Source organism: Myxine glutinosa, chromosome 2 (genome assembly GCF_964187855.1).
Source record: "Myxine glutinosa chromosome 2, kmMyxGlut1.1, whole genome shotgun sequence".
Taxonomy (NCBI): Eukaryota; Metazoa; Chordata; class Myxini; order Myxiniformes; family Myxinidae; genus Myxine; species Myxine glutinosa.
Window position 1 is genome coordinate 5,176,083 of NC_136262.1, and position 19,274 is coordinate 5,195,356.

At 46.9% G+C, this 19,274-nt stretch overlaps 1 protein-coding gene across 4 annotated transcripts in view; it reads left to right on the top strand.

Annotated features, from left to right (window-relative positions):
* LOC137422082 (ciliary neurotrophic factor receptor subunit alpha) overlaps nucleotides 1-19,274 on the top strand; it is a 174,085-nt gene continuing 154,811 nt past the window's right edge. The window contains exons 1-2 of one of the 4 annotated variants that reach the window (XM_078772916.1): nucleotides 1-89; nucleotides 8,160-8,498. The gene's annotated coding sequence lies outside the window, so the exon portion shown is untranslated. Of the gene's footprint in view, nucleotides 90-8,159; nucleotides 8,499-19,274 lie in introns of those variants that run through there. The other 3 variants (XM_068108831.2, XM_068108829.2, XM_068108830.2) reach the window with 3 other exon arrangements.

Below are 19,274 nucleotides of genomic sequence, written 5' to 3' on the forward strand. Positions count from 1 at the left end.
GGGAGTGAGGAGAGGGACTGAGGGAGTGAGGAAAGAGAGTGAGGAGGGGGACTGAGCGATTGAGGAGAAGGGAGTGAGGAGGGGGACAAGTAATGGTATTACACGGGTTTGCTGTTTTTACTTTATTACTTTTCTTGTTGTGGGAGAGGGATATGTAATGGTATTACATCAGTTGTGTGGAACCGGAAGTGCTTGCTCGCGTTTTGGAGTATGATGGTGGAGTTCAGGTGATGGGTGCAGGCGGTGTGTGTACGGGGTCGTCGACATGAATCTCATTCCGGGTGCTGCAATAAATGATTGTTCTCTTTGACATCGCCTAGTGATCTATTCTACATCAGAACCTTACATGGTGGCAGCGGTTTTACGACCCATATTCGAGCTCATTGAGGTAAAAAGCCGGTGCTTCCCGTCCCTCTTGTAATCGGTTCATTCCTCGTTGACCTCGCACCCCCGTTCACAATGGCGGACCTGTGGGGAACTCTGTGCATGGACTGGACCGCGCCTAACACAGCGGCGGCTTTTAAGATGTTTATGCAGCGATTGGAGCTGTACTTTAAAGTTCGAGGCATTACGGAGAACAACCAGGTGCCACTGATTCTGCTTCAAGTGGGAGAGGAAGGCCTCAACTAACAGACGAACAGCGGCAGCAACCCGCACATATTTTCAATTGCTTCCTGGAACAAATGGAACCCTCAGATAACTTCAGGATCTGTCGACTGGAGCTTCGTCACGACAGCCAGAATCTCGGTGAGTCGCTGGACGCCTTCATCAGCCAGTCCAAGCTTCTCTCCCAGAAGTGTGATTTCAGCTCCAAACAAGAAGAGGATGACCGCTTGATCGAACGGATCATTGTAAGTACCCAAATGTCCGACTTTCAGAAGGAGCTTCTGACAAAACCTGAGACCTTCACTCTTAACGAGGCCTTGAAACTGGGGCGCACATACGAGGCGTCGGCCACATACATCAAACAGCTGCACACTATGAGTGATTTTGCTAACAAAGCAACCGACAACATAAACATCTCCACTGTTGGCCCGAAACTCAGTAAGTGCAAAAACTGTGGTACCTCACACCCTCCAACACGTAACCAATGTCCTGCTCGCAACGACACATGCCGATTGTGTGCTAAACTAGGCCATTGGGCCAAGTTCTGTCTTACATCCAAGTTTCAACAATTGCGACCCTACCTCTCATCGAGTGCCTGCAGACACCAAACATTGAGAAGCTTGGCACCCAACAACTATGATCCTACAGGTAATGCTCGCCGGAATGCTCGCTGGAACCCCCAGACATCACATGCTCGTGTTGATCTTCACAGCATAGACCAAGAAGGTTCACCAGACCCTCGAGTTCCAGGACAACACCCATGCGTAACGTATTCGCGGTTTCCTAACACTCACAGTGTTCACCAAGCCTGTGCACAACACGAAGCAGTGTATGACGCACCTATAATGGAACAGCAACACAGACGTCAGCACAACACTGATGACCCTGATGACCTTGCGTCACAGTTTGATTCATTGACTTTTGATTCGATTGATACACCTGGTCAACGTAATGAGGTTTACACAGCACTTCATGTCAGTCTATGCAACAGGCCAGGTATTCATTATCTTAAGCTGAAGGTGGACACAGGTGCACAAGGAAACACGTTGCCCATTCACACTTTTCGACATGTTTCCCGAAATGCTGAATTCAAATTATGAACCCTACATTGGCTCTCTTCAGACAGCAGAGATTGTCTTCACTGCGTACAATGGAACCCACATCAAGTGTTTTGGCACTGCAGACGTGGCCTGCAGTTACAAGGGATCACCGTGGACCAGCACACATTTTTTTGTTGTGGATCTCAGTGGTCCTGCAGTTCTGGGCCTCCAATCATGTGAGAATCGACACGTTGTTATGTTGCATTGTTCAGTGAACAGTAACCAACCATTGGTTTCCAACAGTGTGAAGGATCTTATGGATGCATACCCACAACAATTAGACTGCATCGGTGAATTTCATACAATGCACAAGCTTGTTGTGGGCCCAAATGTCCCACCACATGTCGATCCACCACGCAGAACCCCTATTGCTCCCAGGGACAAAATTCAATCAGAACTTGATGAGATGGTTCTACAGGGAGTCATACGGCATATCAAGGAACCAACGGAGTGGGTCAGCTCTCTCACATATGTAACCAAAAAAGATGGCAATATTCGGATTTGTTTGGACCCAAAGCACCTCAATCGAGCCCTGATTCGCCCGTATCACAAAATACCTACAACGGAAGAGCTCAATCACAAATTTGCAGGAGCGAAATACTTCTCCAAACTTGATGCCAAGTCAGGTTATTGGTCTGTAAGAATCGATGAAGATAGCCAACAACTTCTTACATTTCAGACCCCAGAGGGCCGGTATTGTCTCCAACAGTTGCCATTTGGACTGTGTGTAAGCCAGGATATTTTCGAGATGGAAATGGACCGTATTCTCCAGAATTGTAAAGGTGCAGTTGGCATAGCAGATGATATCGCTGTCTATGGTGCCACCGAGGAGGATGACCGGCACCTCGAGGAACTGATGAAAACAGCACAATGCGAAGGCCTCATTTTCAATTCAAGCAAATGCTACATCAAAAAGACCAGCGTTACCTTCTTCGGTACCACTTATAGTAGCCAAGGAATACAGCCTGACCAGCAGAAGGTTGAAGATCTGAGAGCTGTTCCAAAACCTGAGAACAAAGTCGAGCTTCGACATTTCATCGGCCTCATGACATATTTGTCGCGCTTGATCAAGGACTTTAGTGTGAAATCCGCGACTCTGAGAGACCTTCTCAAAAAGGATTCTGAATTCCTATGGGAGCCGCACTATCAAATTATATTTGATCATCTGAAGAATGAGGTGTCGGAAACATCTCTTCTCCACTACTATCAGCCAGAGGAGCCAGTCTACCTCCAATGCGATGCCAGTCTTCATGGCCTTGGTGCAGCATTGCTTCAGGCCCATGGAAACCAGCTGAAGCCAGTGGCGTATGCAAGCAAAACTCAAACAGATACTGAACAACGTTACGCTTGCATTGAACGTGAGCTATTGGCCATCGTGTTTGGCATTGAATGTTTCCATACCTACCTGTATGGTCAGAGTTCCATTGTTCTCACCGATCATAAACCATTGTTGATGATCATTAACAAGCCATTGATTGCTGCCCCACCGAGATTGCAACGAATGCTTGTCAGACTCCAAGGGTGTAACTTTACAACGGAGTACCACCCTGGAGCAGACAATCAGCTTGCCGATGGCCTATCCCGCCTTCCTAGTCCACTCAATACAATGACAATTGACTTGGACTTGCATGTTGACTTGGTCCGTTTCTCTTCTGAGAAGTTTTCTCAGCTACAAGAGGAAACACTTCGTGATTTTGACCTGAGTCAACTTCGAGACTATCAGTGGATGACCAGACCGTCTGAAGGACCTCCCAGAGGCTCTTAGGATACACTGGAGTTTTCGGGATGAGCTGTCAATTGAAAATGGCGTAAATCTTAAAGGAGAGAGAGTCGTTATACCTAAGAGTATGGGAAACGACATTCTACAGAAACTCCACTCAGGCCATTTTGGACATGAGAAAACTAAACTGCTGGCGAAGGATACGGTGTACTGTTAAAACGTTAACAAGGACATTGATCGGCTAGTGGAATGCTGTCCTACCTGCCAACGACACCGGGAATCTCAGCTGCCTGAACCACTACATCAACATGACATTCCGCTCAGACCATGGAGCAAAGTCGGATGTGAGCTGTTCTATTTTGATGCAGCTCAGTGGCTCGTCATCGCAGATTATTATTCCAAATTTCCTATTGTTCGCAAACTGCCCGAGTCTGCTCCCAGTTGCACGATTATTGCGACCTTGGGACAGATTTTTTCTGAGTTCGGAATTCCTGATACGTTTATGAGTGATAATGGTCCTCATCTCTCCAGCGCAGAATTTCGTTCATTTGCTGGGAAATGGAATTTTGACCACGTCACTTCATCCCCAACATTCCCAAAATCTAATGGATTCATTGAGCGCTAAGTCGAGACGGTGAAATATGTCCTCCGCAAATCAAAAAGTGCGGGAAACGATTTTCATCTGGCACTGCTGGCTTGGCGGTCCAACCCGGTGATCTACAACTTGGCAAGTCCTGCTCAACTGCTAATGGGCAGAAAAATCAAATCTCTGGTACCAACCAGAATCACCGACGTGCACGACGATGACAACCTCATCCATGAGGAGCTGGAGAGGTGCCGCTACTTACAAAAGCTCAGCCACGATAGGCATGCTCGGACACACCAAATGTCGGGCCTATACCCTGGACAGCTGCTCGGACAAACGAAATGTCGGGCCTATGTCCTGGACGGCGAGTTCGCGTTCAGAACCACAACACCCATTGTTGGGAGCCGGTCACGGTTCTCTCCTCAGAACCACAACACCCATTGTTTGGAGCCGGCCACGGTTCTCTCCTCAGAACCACAACACCCATTGTTGGGAGCCGGCCACGGTTCTCTCCTCAGAACCACAACACCCATTGTTGGGAGCCGGCCACGGTTCTCTCCTCAGAACCACAACACCCATTGTTGGGAGCCGGCCACGGTTCTCTCCTCAGAACCACAACACCCATTGTTGGGAGCCGGCCACGGTTATCTCCTCAGAACCACAACACCCATTGTTGGGAGCCGGCCACGGTTATCTCCTCAGAACCACAACACCCATTGTTTGGAGCCGGCCACGGTTCTCTCCTCAGAACCACAACACCCATTGTTGGGAGCCGGCCACGGTTATCTCCTCAGAACCACAACACCCATTGTTGGGAGCCGGCCACGGTTCTCTCCTCAGAACCACAACACCCATAGTTGGGAGCCGGCCGCGGTTCTCTCCTCAGAACCACAACACCCATTGTTGGGAGCTGGCCACGGTTCTCTCCTCAGAACCACAACACCCATTGTTGGGAGCCGGCCACGGTTATCTCCTCAGAACCACAACACCCATTGTTGGGAGCCGGCCACGGTTCTCTCCTCAGAACCACAACACCCATAGTTGGGAGCCGGCCACGGTTCTCTCCTCAGAACCACAACACCCATTGTTGGGAGCCGGCCACGGTTATCTCCTCAGAACCACAACACCCATTGTTGGGAGCCGGCCATGGTTATCTCCATGTGTGAAGAGCCACGGTCATATTTGCTCGCATCACCAAATGGTCAAACACTCCGACGCACCCGAATTCACATTCAGGAGCTCCCGGCATGTGATGCGGTGCCCCATCAATCTTCGGGCCAAAACAAGAGTTCTGAAGCTACAATGAGTGGGAACAGCGAACCATCTGCAAGGTCTGGTGATGAACCTGTGAATCATGACTGTGACGTCACCTGTGCGCCCGGAGCAGAGATGGTTCATCAATCTCCCCAGCGTTCTGCCAGTTTTAGTCACTGGTTGCCTCCGTCACAGAACCTGACACCTGTCCATACGAGGTCTGGCCGAGCTGTGATAGCGCCTTGCCGTCTTGATCTATAAAACACTTTGCTTTTCTGATGTTTGCATTTATACACTTTGGTTATCTTGAAGGAACTGCGCTCCAACGCGAGTCGAAAGAATTGACGCGACCAAAGACGGAATTCGTCCGAGTTGCTTTATTGAAACAAAACAGCTCAGGTATTCTGACAAGCCCGTTTATCGGGCAGCAATATATATACACATTTATGTCGGGTAGTTTGCCCGGCAAAAGCTATACCGGGCATGCCCGGGTGTCAAGGGCGAGCCTTGGAAAGGCGAGTCTGGACCTGCCCGGGCGTGTTTGGCTGCGGCCTGGCCTGGCAAGTCGAGGCTGGGCGTGCCCGGGCGCTCTGGGCGAGCCCTGGAAAGGCGACAGCGGGCATGCCCGGACGCTCTGGACGAGCCCTGGAAAGGCGCTAGCGGGCATGCCCGGACGCTCTGGGCGAGCCCGGGAAAGACGAGACCGGGCGTGCCCGGGAGGTTCGGGCGTGCCCGGGAACAGTGAGTCCGGGCATGCCCGGGAGAGGCGCGTCTGGCCGTGTTCTGGCCGGTGCAAGGCGATTGTGTGCATCCAGCGGTAACCGCTACACACGCCCCTCCAGAATCGACCTGCACCGGCAGGGTCAATTTAAGGGGGGTCCGGATGACCCGGCCGAAGCGACCCCTGGAGGGTCGTGGGGAGGGGTCCGACGTGGTGGTGGGTGGTCGAGCGGGGGGAACTGTGGACGGGGGGCGGCCTTGCCGCGGAGGAAGGGCCAACCGTGGTGGTCGGTCGACGTCCATGTGCGCCGGTTTGAGGCGGTCCACAGAAATCCGGTCCGGCCGGCCGCTGAAGTCGACGATGAAAGACTTGTCGCCCCGTCGCAGGACCCGGAAGGGCCCGTCGTACGGCGGCCGGAGTGGCCCCCGGTGCGCGTCATGACGCACAAAGACATACTCCGCTGTGCGAAGCGCCGGGGGGACGTAGGACTGGGGGCCACCGTGGCGGGACGTCGGCACGGGGGCAAATCGTCGGGCGGCCTCCTGGAGGTCCGAGCGCTGGCGAGCGGCGGACCAGGGACTGGAAGCGTCGGGCACGAATTCGCCCGGGACGCGGAGCGGCTGGCCGTAGACGAGTTCGGCGGCGGACGCCTGGAGGTCTTCCTTGGGGGCCGTGCGAAGGCCCAAAAGGACCCACGGCAGCCGGTCGGCCCAACCGTCGTCCTGAAGGCCGGCCATGAGTGCGGCCTTCATGGAGCGGTGAAACCGCTCACACAACCCGTTGGCTTGGGGGTGGTAGGCCGTGGTGCGGTGCAGCGTGACCCCCAACGAACGGGCGACCGCGCCCCAAAGCTCAGACGTGAACTGTGGGCCGCGGTCGGACGAGATGTCCGCTGGTGCGCCGAAGCGCGCGACCCAGGTGGCGATGAACGCCTGCGCCACGTCGGCGGTGGTGGTGGAGGCGAGGGGCACAGCCTCCGGCCACCTGGTGGTCCTGTCCACCATGGTGAGCAGGTGGGTGAACCCCCGCGAGGGGGGCAGGGGACCCACCAGGTCCACGTGGACGTGGTCGAAACGCCGTTCAGGCACGGCGAAAGGTGCCAGCAGGGCCTGGGTGTGGCGGTGGACCTTGACCCGCTGGCAGGTCGTGCAGGCGTTGGCCCAGTCGCGGATGTTTCGTCGAAGGCCGTGCCAGACGAAACGCGACGACACCAGCTTCTGAGAAGCTTTCCGGCCCGGGTGAGAAAGGCCATGGATGGAGGCGAAGATGCGGCGCTGCCAGGAAACGGGCACGATGGGGTGAGGCTGGCCCTGGGAGACGTCGCAGAGCAGGACGGTGCCCGCGAAGGGAATGTCGGCCAGGCGGAGGCCCGTGTCCGCCGCACGGACTGCCTGCACCGAGGCGTCGGTGGTCTGGTCGGCCGCCATGAGCGCGAAGTCCACGCCGAGGTGGACCGCGTTCGCGCTGGCCCGAGAAAGACAGTCGGCCACGGCGTTGTCTTTGCCGGTGACGTGCCGGATGTCCGTGGTGAACTCCGACACGGCGGAGAGGTGGCGCTGCTGGCGGGCCGACCACGGCTCCGTGACCTTAGCCATTGCGTAGACCAACGGCTTGTGGTCGACGAAAGCCGTGAACGGGCGGCCCTCCAGGAGGTGTCGGAAATGGCGAACGGCCAGGAATAGCCCGAGCAGCTCGCGGTCGAACGTGCTGTAGTTTAACTCGTTCGGCCGGAGTTGCCGGCTGAAAAAAGCGAGTGGCTGCCAAGCCCCGTCCACCCATTGCTCATGGACGGCGCCCACCGCGTAGTTGGAGGCGTCCGTAGTGAGGGCAATGGGCTCGTTGAGCACCGGGTGAGCCAGCAGAAAGGCGATAGCGGGCATGCCTGGACTCTCTGGGCGAGCCCTGGAAAGGCGATAGCGGGCATGCCCGGACGCTCTGGGCGAGCCCTGAAAAGGCGATAGCGGGCATGCCCGGGAAAGACGAGACCGGGCGTGCCCGGGAGGTTCGGGCGTGCCCGGGAACAGTGAGTCCGGGCATGCCCGGGAGAGGCGCGTCTGGCCGTGTTCTGGCCGGTGCAAGGCGATTGTGTGCATCCAGCGGTAACCGCTACAATCTCGTGTTAACTGCTCTGGGTTACTGGTGTGGTGTTGTAATGATCTAATGACAGTGCAGACAAGTAATGGTATTACACGGGTTTGCTGTTTTTACTTTATTACTTTTCTTGTTGTGGGAAAGGGAGATGTAATGGTATTACATCCGTTGTGTGGAACCGGAAGTGCTTGCTCGCGTTTTGGAGGATGAAGGTGGAGTTCAGGTGATGGGTGCAGGCGGTGTGTGTACGGGGTCGTCGACATGAACCTGATTCCGGGTGCTGCAATAAATGATTGTTCTCTTTGACATCGCCTCGTGATCTATTCGACATCAGAACCTTACAGACTGAGGGAGTGAGGAGAAAGAAGAGAAAGAAGTGAAGAGAAGAGATTGAAGGACTGAAACCAGCAACGCCGACAGGTGAGCTCATGCACCTTAAATAAACACCACAAGAGATTATACAAGTAATAATTGTATAAAGGACAATGTCGGTAAACAAAGGAAGAGTTTCATTTTTGTACCGGTACTGTATAATATGAACACGAAGCCTGTGCTCGATAATAAAATACACTCTTGGCCAAAAATATTGGCACCCTCGCACGTTTTTTTCAAATAATGCTCCATTTCTTCCAGAAAATTGTTGAAATGAAAAGATCTTTTGTTATCCTCATTTTTATTTCTTTGGTTTGCAGTGGAGCAAAAAACAAAAAACAAGACAAAGTCTAACAGCAGCGTAGCCGTGGTTGTAATATATATTTAACCACAAACACCCATGATTAGCTTTTTAAAGTCGCTAATGCTGTTCATAACATTGAAAAAGAAATTTGGAGGAATCCAGACATCCATGAGGTAAGTTTTACTTACAGAACTGAGGGAAGATCTATTGTAATCTATATACCCCACAAGGTATGGAGGTGTGCTCATTTACCAAGCAGCTAGCTACAGCTTGCTACGCCAGCCGTTCCTTAAGGGTTTTGAATGGAGTGCTTGCTCGAATGCTTAAACCACTTGGTGATCGCTCCACAAGAAACTTGGTAAATGAACACACACCCAATGTTCTTGAGATCCGACCATAGAGAGACTGTAGTCTATATACCCAAAGAGGAATGACCTTTCCTGCCGCTGGTGTTTACGCCGTAATGACATAATATACGTAATGACGTAGCATGATGGCCGGACACAAAACTGCCGCTACTTTAATAAATATAAGATATATATTTAACCTCCAGTATCGTTGCAGTCACTACAAAGGGATTAGTGTTACGATTAGATTTACTATAATAATAACGTTACGTTATTATTACGAAAAAAAAAAAATCAAACCGAGGTGAATTCCTTACTTCCGTGGTTACACCGCTTCAATCCATCAACTTCCCATTCACGACATTGGGATTAAAGTGTAATGGTTATATTTACTATATTATTATTATTACTACAAAAAGGATACTACTGAAACGGTACCACTGTATTAAGAAACCTGGGCTTAATTTGTCTGAAGTGAAAGGTGAGGCATAACGCCTAAGGCCTTTACGTACCGTTTTGTAGGAAGAGCCGTAACACCAATGCTTTCAATCTTTGATGGTCATTCCAACAATCGGTCATTTTAACAAAACAAAAATCGATCATTTGTTTGTGTTTCACACTGAATGAAAAACATAAAGGTAGAGCATGGTGATTGTGATATATGACAGGTTCGACGATATGTTCGGCATGAACGGCATATAAATCAAAATGGCGGTGTGTGGAGAGTCAGCCACCGTACTGCCATAATGACATCAGACGTAACCACATCACCCTGTCATGTGATCAGATCCTCAGCTCTGATTGGTATACATTTGAGGGGACATACATACATACATACATATACACATACAAACATACAGACGGATAAACGCTGTTCTAGACGGCTCTGCCCGATGGGCTACGCCATAAAAATCTTTTAAAAAAAGCTAAATCTTAGCTTATTCCACACAGAAATCCTAAAATGGCATGGACAATATTATTGGCACCTTTTAGAAGTTGTCAGAAATAATTAGATTTCAAGCAGGTGATTCTCCTTTACTTTGGAATTGAACTTACCTGTGGTGAGTTGCAGGTGCCTGCAATATAAAAATCACTCATCCAACCAATTTGAATCGAGAAAAGGAGTCATTCTGCTGTTTTGTGTCACTGTGTGTACCGCAATAAGCATGGAGAAAAGAAAGAAAACCAGAGAATTGTCTGAGGAGGTCAGACACAAGATTGTTGCCAAGCATGAACAATCGCAAGGTTACAAGTCCATATCCAGAGACCTTAATGTTCCTGTGTCCACCGTACACAATGTTATCACGAAGTTTAAGGCCCATGGCACTGTAGCCAACCTCCCTGGACGTGACCGCAAGAGAAAACTTGATCGGAGATTGCCAGGAAGGATTGTTCGAATGGTGGAGAAAGCACCTCGATCACCTGCCAAACAGATTCAAGCTGACCTTCAGACACAAGGTACGACAGTTACCACTCGCAAAATCTGTCACCAACTCGATGAAAGGGGGTTCTATGGTATGAGATCCAGGAGTGGCAATGCTGAGAGAGAGGCATAAGAAAGCCTGACTGGAGTTTGCCAAAACACACCTGAACAGCCAAAATCCTTCTGGGAGTATGTCCTGTGGACAGATGAGAGCAAATTAGAGCTTTTTGGTAAAGCACATCATCTCTATGTTTACAGAAAACAAAATTAAGCCTTCAAAGAAAAGATCACCTTCCCTACAGTCAAACATGGAGGAGGTTCAGTGATGTTTTGGGGTTGCTGTGCTGCCTCTGGCACTGGGTACATTGAATGTGTGCACAGCATCATGAAATCAGGAGATTACCAAGGTATTTTGGAGCACAATGTTCAACCCAGTGTCAGAAAGCTGTGTCTCCGTCGAAGGGCATGTCTTTCAGCAGGACAATGACCACAAACACACTTCAAAAAGCACCCAGGAATGGTTCAAAACAAAACGCTGGACTGTTCTTAAGTGGCCAGCAATGAGTGCAGATATAAATCCCATTGAACACCTGTGGGAGATCTGAAAACAGCAGTTGGGAGAAGGCACCCTTCAAATCTGGGAGAACTGGAGCAGTTTGCACAAGAAGAGTGGGCCAAACTGCAGGTGAGAGGTGTAGGAAGCTCATTAATGGCTATAGGAAGCGCATGACTGCAGTTATTTTGTCCAAAGGCCGTGTTACCAAATATTAGGTCTTGGGTGTCAATAATTTTGTCACTGCAATTTCTTTTTATTTTCTGATTTAAAAGGATATATCAAGTTCTGGATAAAAAAAAAAGGTTCTGTAATACTAACAGTGAAATAAAGAATTATGGAGGCCAAATACTTTCGTCAATTTCAAATTCTTTTTCGAGAAAATTGTGAGTTATTTGAAAAACGTGCAAGGGTGCCAATATTTCTGGCCACGACTGTACATAATTTACCAGTACGATCATTGGCATTGGCATTGGCATCTGGGGCAAAATTATATTGATACAAATACTGTATAACATAGTTACATCTATATAATTTATTTATTTATTTTTAATAAACAGGAAGTAAATTCCTGCATGGGGCTAGTGTGCCCATGCAGGAATTTACTGACTCGACTCGAATTTACTTTCTGAAAAAATCCTGACTCGACCCGGGACTCGTACCCACGGATGTCATCACTTATATGGTGACAGCCCAATGAGCCATATATACATACACAATATAAAACACAATGTGTGTTTGTGTTAGGGAGACCGGGGTGAATTTGGGCAAAAAGGGTGATGTGATGATTTTTACTTTGTAACTTTTTCAATATTCAGAATGTCCTTTTCATTTCTATTTGGTAAAGACTAATGCTAGGATTGCTAGGCCACATATTGGGTTATTAGTTCATATCCCTGCATCTTTAGTTTTTATGTAAATAATCATTACCTTCGCAAAAGCGGAAGGTTATGTTTTGATCGCTGTGTATTTATTTGTATGTCTGTGTGTGTGTGTGTGTATGTTATTCGCATAACTCAAAAAGTATTCAACCGAATTGCATGAAATTTGGTGGGATGATTGGTTATTATACGGGACACATTTGATTAGATTTTGGGAGCAATCGGGTCAAAGGTCAGGGGGGTCACGACCTTGCAAAATGTGCGTTTTTTGTCATAACTCGGTCAATTCTTATCCGATTTGCATGAAATCAGCACCAAACTGTTCACTGTTCTGTTCCCTACACTCCCATGCCAAGTACAGAACAGTAGCTGCGGCGAAGGTATGCGCTCTACCGAGTGCCCGTTCTAGTTTTTTAAATGTTTTGGACGGATGAAGTGGACCACCCTCAGGGCGAATTGAGACATTGACAGGGGGTAAAATGGGACAGTTGGGGTGAATTGGGACAAGAACTAACACAGTCTGAATTCAAAGGCATTTACACAAGATATCAAGGGTAATATATTAAAATACTCGAAATAAGTGACGTTTAATGTGGAAACTCAGAAAAAGTGGTTTTACCTGTGTTCACCGAACATGAAACACGCAGTGCACAATGAACATTGTTGTCAACGACAATGAGTACAATGACACACAGTAGTTATTACTCACCGTGTTTGAGTGTTTGAGTGTTTGTGTGTCTGTGTGTCTGCCCCCCTTCATAAGGGTAGGTTTTAAAGGTTTTGAGTAGCGCTTTCGGAGGGATGTGAGTGGGGTTGGTTTAATGGACAATCTTTGAACACGACTGTGTGTCCACCGGTTAAAAGATCCAAAAGACTCCAAGGACCCAGAAGACCCCAAGGATCCAGAAGATCCAAAAGACCCCAAGGATCCAAAAGACCCCAAAATCCAGAAGACCCCAAGGATCCAAAAGACCCAAACAACCCCGAAGATCCAAAAGACCCCGAGGACCCAAAATGCCCCAAAGACCCTCAAAGTCCCAGAAGACACTAAAGGCCGAAAGGAACCAGAGGACCCCCAAGGCACCAGAAGACCCAAAAAGACCCCGAGGATTCAAGACCAAAATGACCCCGAGGATCCAAACAGCCCAGAGGACCTAAAAGACCCAAGGACCCAGAAGACCCCAATGTCTCTGAAGACCCAAAATATTGAAAAGACCCTGAAGACACAATGGATGCCAAGCACCTAAAATACCCCAAGACCCAAAAGACCCAAAAGACCACAAAAACCCAAAAGACCCCGAACACCCAAAATTCCACAAAGACCCAAAGATCCAAAAGACTGAAAACACCCCGAAGACCCAAAAGACCCCGAAGACCCTTAAATACTATGAAGGCCCAAAATGCTTTGAATACTGAAAAGACCCCGAATACCCCAAATATCCCAACGATCCTTAAATACCTTGACGACCCCGAAGACCCAAAAGTCCCTGGTGACTGAAATGATCGAAGAGACACAGAAGACCGAAGCAACCCCGAAGACCCAATATATCCCAAATACCCTTATAGACCCCGATGACCCAAAAGACCCCGAAGACCCTTAAATACTATGAAGGCCCAAAATGCTTTGAATACTGAAAAGACCCCGAATACCCCAAATATCCCAACGATCCTTAAATACCTTGACGACCCCGAAGACCCAAAAGTCCCTGGTGACTGAAATGATCGAAGAGACACAGAAGACCGAAGCAACCCCGAAGACCCAATATATCCCAAATACCCTTATAGACCCCGATGACCCAAAAAACCCCGAAGACCGAAAAGATCGAAAAGAACCAGAAAACCGAAAAAAAAACCTGAAGACCCAAATGCCCCAAAGACCCAAACAATCCAAAAGACCAAAAATACCCAGAAGACCCTTAAAGACCCAGTGGACCCCAAAGACCCAAATCACCCCTAAGACTTGAAATACCACAAAACCCCTTAAATTCCCCAAAGACCCAGGGGACAGAAAATATCCAAGGACCCCTAAGATCCAGAGGACACAAAAGACTCAAATGACCCAGACCTACTAGAGGACCTAAAAGACTCAAATGACCCAAAAGACCCCAAGGAACCAGGAGACACGAAAAGAGCCTGAATAGTTTTTCACGAAGCGCCACGATATGCTATTTATACATATTAGCAGAGTACCCGCCCTACGGGCAATGATGTTCCAAGTGTGCAACACATTTTCTGCCATCTCTTGTTGAGAATATTTTCTGCTGATACAACTATTTTGACTTGGATTTCTTGCGGATTTCCTTTGGAATATTGCTGGCTCTCTGTTCAACTTAGGTGGCCTTGGTTTTTGAGGCATCCCAATTTTCCAGGGAAAAAAATTAAAATTCAAACATAACAATGAAAAAATATTATTCAAAAAAATTCTGAAAAACAAAGTGTCATAGAGGCCATTTTGGTTCCACTTTTATTCCCTGAAAGTTTATTATTTTATTATTATTATTATTATTAGATTATTATTATTACTAGTGTGACTCGGTGCGCTCCGCATGCCTCACCACATGTCGTTTCAGAGGGATAGGCATATTTGACCATTTCGGTGTCTTTTGGGTCTTCAGGGTCTTTTGGGTCTTCAGGGTCATTTGGGTCTTCAGGGTGTTTTTGGTCTTCGGGTCTTCAGTGTCTTCGGGGTCTTTTGGATCCTCTGAGCCTTTAAAGGTATTTTGGGACTTTTAGGGTGTTTTGAGTCTTTGGTGTCTTCAGGGGCTTTTGGATCTTTTGGGTCTTTTGGTTCCTCTGGGTCTTTAAGGGTCTTTGTGTCTTTATGGGTCTTCGGGGTCTTTTGGGTCTTTGGAGTGTTTGGGGTCTTCAGGGTCCTTTGGGTCTTCAGTGTCTTTGTGGTTTTCAGGGTGTTTTGGGTTTTCAGGGTGTTTGTGGTCTTCAGGGTGTTTTAGGTCTTCGAGGTCTTTTGAGTCTTCGGGGTATTTTGGGTCTTCCGAGTCTTTTGGGTAATTGGGGTGTTTTGGGTTAAGTATTTCAGGTTACATTTGTGGGTGGAGTCAGGTCAGCTGTCCAACCAATGGGTGAAGTGTGGACATACATGCATACATACATACATACATACATACATACATACATACATACATACATACAAACACTTGCTCCATTACATATAGATTGGGAAAACGATACTACTGAAACGATACACTACTGTATTAAGAAACCTGGTCTTAATTTGTCCGAAGCGGTCCGAAGGTGAGGCATGAAGCCTAAGGCCTGCTATATATACCGTATTGTTGGAGGACCGTAACGCTGATGCTTTCGATATTTGATGGTCATTTTAACAATCGGTTTGTTTGTGTTTCACACTGAATGAAAAACGTAAAGGTCGAGCATGGCGATTGTGATATTTGACAGGATTGACGATATGTTCGGCCTGAACGAAATTGGAATTAAAATGGCGGAGTGTGCGGAGTCAGCAGCCGTACCGCCGTAATGACATCAGACGTAATCACATCACCCTGTCATGTGACCAGATCCTCAGCTCTGATTGGTGCACGTTTGAGGGGACATATGGACAGACAAACACTGTTCTAGACGGCTTTGCCCGATGGGCTACACCGTAAAAAATTGAAATGAGGGAGGAAGTTTGAATGGTACCTGATCTCTGACTATGGAGAGCCTGTGGTTGGCTTAAGATCCTTGGGTCATCCTCATCCTTATACATATCCGATTCAACCTGCCTTCCTTACAAGGTCGACAAATTGAGTACCCTCCAGCTGGTTAGGGGCGTTGCATCAACGGCATAGCCATGCCCAGAAAATATTGCTGCCAATCAGCCACAGGCTGCATACAAATAAATAAACAATGTGAAAATAGAATGTTTCGTGTTCACTGGAAATGAGAGTGCACATAATCTATTAAAATCTTCAACGATGTTGATTAAATTGCTTTGGATCAATCAGATTTTATAAAATGAAAAACCTTGCTGGTTATGTTTGTGTAATTAGATTCATTTTATTAATCAAAACCAACATGTATAAATTAGTATTTAAGAGATTGGAGAAAATGTAACTTCAATCGATTTCGTCACTGGATTATTGAAATATATTCGATAACAGATCCCCAATTGTCATGAGTTTTGAATTGCTTAGGCCATAGTAGTATGCAGATCTGAGTATTTTGAGGACAAATATTTCTTTCGAGTGCTTCCAGGTCCACCAGGTTTTAAATGGTGTGGAATCAAGGGAGGCACAAAGCACCCATCCATTTATATGGGATCGTTTCACTGTTTCCTGTTTTGGTTTCTTTTCTAAAAAAGTTATTAAGGGTGTCTACAGGTAACCCCCACTCCCCAAAATAGGTATTTTCTACCTTCTCCGAAGTTACACACACTGTTTTGATGAAACTTGGCCATAAGCTTCATGTATGATGCCTAACAAAGGTATATTGACCGTACCAAATTTTTAGCACATTAAAGCGGTTAATGGGGGAGGAGAGGTTTAACCCCCAAAATTGGTATTTGCCCGCTTCTCCGAAACTACACACATGCTTTCAATGAAGCTTGATCACAACCTTCATCGCCCATGGTGTACCAAAGTTTGTTCACAGCATTACAAATATGGTCTGAGGGGTCTGTGGGAGGTTTGAGTGACTGTTGCTCCTAATCCAGGTGAGCTTTATTACAGGCAGTCCTATTTTTGCTTGGCTTATAGGGGCGATCCTCAAAAAGATGGACAAAGGAAAATTTCGACTCTGGTAATAATTCTTGGGAAATATGCAAAGGCATAGAAAAGACCCCTTTATATGGTATGTGCCATGTGGCAAAGTATAGAAAAGAAGGGACATTCCATATAACCACCTTTAGGGGCCATTTTTTCCCCCAGAGCAGGGGTTGGCCTTTTTCGGGCACCTTGGTCCCCTTTTTGAAGCAATGTTTTATGGCCGGATGCCCTTCCTGCCGCCAACCATGTTAGTCGCCTTTTGCGACACACAGGGAAATACCAGTTAACTGGTACTCAATTTGCCGACCTCAAAGGGAGAACAGGCTGAGTCAACACCCCTGGTATTAATTCAGCGATTAACCTGGATTCAAACCCAGGATCCTAGGATCCCAAGCCGGCACCCTAACCGCTAAGCCAACACCAGGCTTCAAGGGACATTCCATGCTGGACTACCCTTGTGTTCTTAGGAGGAACAAAGTAATGCTCCAGAAAAATTCATATAAAGGGGCGCCGATTTATTTCATGCAGCTGCATGAAGAAGTAAATGGATTTTTATCCTCGCCAGAGAGGGTATTGCATTTGAGTCCGTTTGTCTGTTTGTTACTTGCAAAATCGAAGATTTTTCAAGTATATTGGTCGGTTGCGTTTGTGGTTCTGTCTGTCTGTCTGTCTGTCTGTCTGTCTGTCTGTCTGTTTGTTTGTTTGTCACCGGCCTACAGGTCGCAATTTTCAACCGATCTTCACGAAACTTCACCAAATGGTAGAGTTGGTCAAAAGCAAGAAGCCTATTGTTTTGGGGTCAAAAGGTCAAAAGGTCAACATAGGCCAAAGGTCACCAACTTTGCTAAGTTTCTAAAATCCTCAATTTTCATCCGATTGACTTGAAATTTGAAGAGGACTTGCATGCATATCTGGTCACTAAATTCAACCACCAAGTATTTTTGAAGTCCACATTGCCAAATTTCCAAAATCCTCAATTTTCATCCAATTGACTTGAAATTTGAAGAGGACTTGCATATCTAGTCAATTAATTCAACCACCAAGTATTCTTGAGGTCAACATAGGCCAAAAGGTCAACATAGGCCAAATTTCTAAAATCCTCAATTTTCATCCAATTGACTTGAAATTTGAAGAGGACTTGCATATCTGGTCACTGAATTCAACCACCAAGTATTTTTGAGGTCAACATAGGCCAAATTTCTAAAATCCTCAATTTTTATCCAATTGACTTGAAATTTGAAGAGGACTTGCATATCTGCTCACTGAATTCAACCACCACGTATTTATGAGGTCAACATCGGCCAAAAGGTCAACATAGGCCAAATTTCTAAAATCCTCAATTTTCATCCAATTGACTTGAAATTTGAAGAGGACTTGCATATCTGGTCACTAAATTCACCCACCAAGTATGTTTGAGGTCAACATAGGCCAAAAGGTCAACATAGGCCAAGTTTCAAAAATCCTCAATTTTCATCCAATTGACTTGAAAATTGAACAGCATTTGCACATTGAGTTTCTAAATAGGGAAAATAACTATTTTTGAGGTCAAAAGGTCAAAGGTCAACTCAAGGTCAACCTTCCAAAATCATCATTTTTCATCTGAAAAATCGTCACTTTTCTTCCTATTGACCTGAGCTTTGAGCAAGATTGTCAATTTTAATCTTGATGAAATGAACAATTTGCTGTATCAATGGAATTTTTTTATCGGGGGTGGGGGGGTGGATTTTGCAAGTATCGTGCTCCGCATGACGTCTTCTTGTTTGCCTGTTTGTCTTTCTGTTTGTTTGTTTGTCTGTTTTTCCGCATGGAATAAATATGATTTTCTCTGCAACCGTTGGTCCGATTGAGAGGAAATTTTCACCATAGGTGCAGCTCCACCTGTATAATTTTTAATGACAATTATGACGTCATAGGTCACGTGGTTCGGCCGCCATCTTGGAAAAATCGAAAAACTTTGCACCTCTATATCTTGGAAAGCGCTGAATAGAAAAAATTGAGACGTGGCTCATTGTAAAGAACTCTCCATGGAGAATAAAATATGTTAATGATGATATCATAGGTGCCTCTATTATGACGTCATAATTCGACAAGTACAAAACCATCTGATCAAGATGAAATTTCTTGAGCATATCTGGGAATAAATTATTGTAGAAAAAAAAAAAATGACGACGTCATCGGTCACGTGGTTCGGCCGCCATATTTGTTTTAACACAAAAGCCTTAACAACCACTGAAAATACATCCTGGTGAAGGTTTGCAATCTCTCATTGCTCTTTTTCTTGTTTAAAATGTTTTCTATGCCCCTGGCATTTTTCCCAAGAATATTACTTCTTTTCTATAGTTTGCCACATAGCACATACCATATAAAGGGCCCTTTTCCCAAGAATGATTGTTAGAACATGTCCTGTTGTGGTATGATGCAGGTGCTGGGTTCAGATATGGGGAAGTATAACATGCGGCAAACTTAGCGTTGATTCCGCAACTTGTGTAATTGTGTAAGTGAATACGTAATGTTTGTGTGTTCGATGCTCGCAGCCATTGGTGCTGGCGTTGTGGTCACTCTTTTCTGGGCTGGACATGCAGTCTCTCTGGGTGG